Source organism: Cyprinus carpio, chromosome A6 (assembly GCF_018340385.1).
Source record: "Cyprinus carpio isolate SPL01 chromosome A6, ASM1834038v1, whole genome shotgun sequence".
NCBI classification, from domain to species: Eukaryota; Metazoa; Chordata; class Actinopteri; order Cypriniformes; family Cyprinidae; genus Cyprinus; species Cyprinus carpio.
This window is the reverse complement of record NC_056577.1, coordinates 25,843,164-25,847,814: the sequence shown is the minus strand read 5'-3', so window position 1 is coordinate 25,847,814 and position 4,651 is coordinate 25,843,164.

Below are 4,651 nucleotides of genomic sequence, written 5' to 3'. Positions count from 1 at the left end.
TCCAATCTGCCTGGCAACCGTTGCTGTGCAGGCATGAGCTCTCTCTGCTGTATGTGAGAGAATTTCTAGCCCTGAAAAAATCCCCCACTCTTTCACTTCTGCTTATCCATTCTCTGTGGAAGAGGTCATAACCCTGCCCGAAAATATGGTCACCATTGTGACCCCAAGACAAAACGTTTTGCCATTAAGTCTCTCTCTCTTTGTTTTTTTTTTTTTTTTTTTTTGGAGTAGGGGGATGTAGAAAGGCACTGTCATCCATCTCTGAGAGATTCGTCAGACACAATACCATGGTTTACCACTTTGATATACTGTATAACATGGTAGTGAATGATTATTATATTCTTCTCATTCCATGGTATTTACAAAGTCCTTCAAGCTTCTTCAAAGGATACCATGGTATATTCTGTCACTTTTTTTCTTAGTTATAAAGTGTAATGATGTGACTTTTTCTTTCTGATCATGACAACCTCAACTGTTAATCATATTTCTAAATGTAATTATTGGTTTAGATATATTTAGGTGTTATTAAACAATAAATCAATCATAGTTTTTTTTCCTGGAGTGAAAAGAAACTACTACAATCAATCAATCACCATAACCTTGTAGAGGAGAGACCACTGTGATGTTTTCACCTCCCACCCATGAGAAATAGCAAATACAGCTGGTGCTCTCATGATTTGGGGTTTAATCTGTTCTTTCACTGATTCTTGAGCAAACACGTTCCCTATGACCATTATCCCTCAGTTAAAGTTACTGATAAAATCAAATGAAATTATTATTTTTATTTTAAACCAATGTTTTATTCAATTTAGTCTTAATTCCCTGCTCTCTAATAGCCAGTTTTCTGCCCACGTTCATCTGAATGTGTTGTACATGAGCTCTTGATTCAGGTTAGAACATGGTAGACACGGAGTCTGGGTTTGGAGACTAGAGAGTGTGATGATTCTCTGTATGTAGAGACTGAGAGGTTTTGTGAGGAGAAGTGATGCATCGAGGAGGTCTTGGAGTGAGCTGGGGAGATGAGAATGCCATGGAGAAAATTGTTCTTGTCTACAGAAGAGTGCATATATAATAAGTACTTGTGTGTATAAATGTGTGTGCTTGTGTTATGACATTACAGATATGATGTTCATACTGTAAAATTGTGAATCACAGGACAATGGGAGCCTGTCTTCTTTGGATCATGTATTGTGTGTGTATGTGTGTTTAGGTGAGTGTGTAAGATTTTAAAAGCTAATCACTTCATAAGAGATTCACAACATGAGCTTACATATTTACACAGATTCACACTGAACCCATTATTTCCTTTACTCACTCCCATTTAGAGGTACGTAAACCCTTCAGCAATGATCTTCAAAACAAAAATACAAAACAGAACATATTAAACTTCATCTCTTTTCTAATAAAATATTAAAGGGATCCTATTATGCTTTTTCACTTTTTGAATTTTAGTAGCGTATATGTTTGGGCATAAAAAAGATCTACAAAGTTACAAATCCCAAACTCCACTCCAAACCCCTTTTCAGTTTGCTGAACAGGACCATGTCCTCTTGTCTCACCTGTACAGAACACCAAGACTCTAATACAGCCTTATTGACAGACTGACCTCTGCCAGCACCCCATATCCACAGGTCCCATATGACTCAGTGCTTCTGTGAACCCTCTCACAACAAATTCATGACTTTAATGAAACAGTGGCCATTCTAAAGCCAGCAGTACTGATTGACAGATTCTTGATTTTATCCAAAGAGAAGAAAATATTTATCACATTTTTGTTAGCATTTACTTTGCACATGCAATTTTTATAGTAGAATGCAAATATGATTGATGAGAATCATTTAGCAGAAGGAAAAACTATATAAATCATTCTATAACACTTTCATTATGGGATTCAGTATTTCAGAGTTATGTTTTTGAATATTATGTAGTGTTCTGCTGAGTCTTGTTTTATCAGTTTATAAAAATGCAAGACTGATGTTTTAAGAGGTCGATATTCATGCATGAACTAACTGAACCTCCCTGTGTTAAGCATTGGTTTAAAATACTGAAGAGAATCCTTTCAATCCAGACATATCTTACTCTGTTTACTGTCTGTCTTAATTGAATATCTTTAATAAATGTGTGTGAGCCGAATATTTCTGCAACTGAAGCAAAGCTGTTAAAGGTCAGTGGTGTCTTATTTACTTTTAAGATCTTAGTCTGCAGCTATTTCTACCTGATGAGACTTATCAAATGCAATCATTGGTGTAACCTAGTCAGGTTCATTAAGTCGTATGAGAATTTTATTTATTTACTTTTTTACTTAGATGCTACCACATAAAAGGTGTTGTTTTGTTAATTATTCCTAGATTTGTCATGGTATGACTTTTTCCTACAATGTTCTAAGATTAAGGTTTAGTTATGGGTGCATGTGTTTGATCTTCACCATCTTATCACAATGCTAATCTAGCCAATGCTCCTATAGCTTTTCCATACCTGCTAGCTAAGGCCTTGAGGGTAGCAGTGACCTCAAAAAGTTTCCCTGTGTTATCTGCACCCACCCACCCACACACAAACACTGACAGCACTCCATCTGTCTGTATCTCTCAATGGGGATAAAGCATACCATGGGGGAGGCAATGCAGAAGCTGTATTCTCTGCTTGCCTCCAGTTTTCCACTTATATGTGAAGGTGACTCAGAAAAGGCACCTACGCATTCATCCAGCGGTATAAACTCACTGACCCTCTGGGTAAATGTTGTATCTAAATACAGTAGAGATCAGAAGATGTTCCGTCACACGTGCCTTTGAATCAGGCTGTAACATTTTTAGCAACACTTTACAATAAGTTCCCATTAATTAATGCATTAACTAACAATAACTAACAATGAGCAATACATTTTTTATTTATTAAGTATTTTTATTCTTTGTTAACATTAGGAAATATAATTATTAATTAATGTTAAAATATAACTGTTAATTAATGTTAGCTCAGTTCCTTTAAATAATATTGACAGAACTTTTGATTTTATTAATGTATTAGTAAATGAACTACAATACACAAGTGCTTAAGAAGTATTTTTCATTGTTATAGTGTTAAAAAAGACATTTTACTGTAAAGTGTTACCTTTTTATGTAGGTGAGTGTGTGTACTTTTGCACGTGTTAGTCCAGAGATCACCCATTTTCCAAAAGGGTTTACAAAAAAATAAAATAAAATATATTTCTACGACCTATCAAAAGTTGGAAATTTATGATATTTTTCCTCTTATCAAGTGTGTGTGTGCTTTATGCCAGCAGAATATTTAACAGGCGAATAAATTAGCTCTGAAATGCATTTTCATTCACCACATATCTCCTGAGATTTTTTAAAATTATTTATGTATTTTAGCATATTATGTAGATCAAAAAGTTTCATAACACCTGTTCTCCATAAACAAACACACACACACACACACACACACACACACACATTCACACACACAAATTGAATTGTCATTTTTCAAATGTTTTCCATTTATAAGCTATTAGCTAATATTAAGTATATTTAATTTATATATTAAACAAAACAGTATTCTTTGTTTTAAAACAGGAAATTTTGTCTGAAAATATCTAGCCAAGACAATGCACAAGGATGGATGGATTAGGAAGAACTTAAATTTCCTCATAGTGAGGCACCGAACAAAGGGACATTGTCTCGTTGTGAGTCTTTGGTGAGTGGGACACCATGCAGGGTCCTCCATCACTACGTCAAACAGGAGGAGGGAGTCAGTGGAAGACGTTCTCATAAGAGAATATCACCTCCTTAGCATTTTAGCTTCCACGCCCCGCGTTATCCCCACCGCGCTCCCCCAGTGCCCGCCTTTGTTCACATCACAACAATCCCAGAACAGATGGTGCTCTGCTTGGGAATCGAGTGTCAGCCACCGGCTAGCAACCAATCGCCTGCTCGGGAATCAGCTGACTCGCCTGGACAGCGCCAGGTGCTGTCATCATATTTTCCTTGGCGACGCAGCACGGGCTCCACAGTAAAGGCCTGTTCACACCGGGACGAATTTCGCGCGCGATATTCGCCGACGTTTAACGCCTCGTGACTAAACAAAGGGCGCCAATGTGAGTGTGCACACCGACGCGTAAAACGCCACGCGTAAAAGCGTCATTTTTTAAAAAACGCCTCGGGTTCGTTTTTTTGGTTTGACGCACCGCGTCAAAAACTATACGACCAATGAGAATGGCGCTTTTGCACACGTGTCTGGAGCTTCTGAAGTTACAGTAAAACACAACTTGGGGGCGCTCAAACACAAAACTGTCTTGCTCAACACACATACGTAACGGCGAAGAAGATATACGCCAAGTAGCGTCTACACTGCCGGGAAAAAAATAAGACGAAGAAGATGCAAGGCAAGATGAATGTAGAGTTGCTGGTCTCGTTGGTGTCGGAACACAAAGAACTATATGACAAACGCGACAGCGATTACAAAAATCTTGATAAAAGAGAACTAGTATTTGGAGTATTTCTGTTTTACATTAAGCGCCATCTAATGTCAGGGAATGAATTTGCATGTTCACTCGGCTCATCGTCAGCGAAAATCGCTTGGGTGTGAACACAAAAAACGCGTTGAAAAACGCTGGCGAATAACGCGCGCCGATATTCGTCCCGGTGTGTACGGCCCT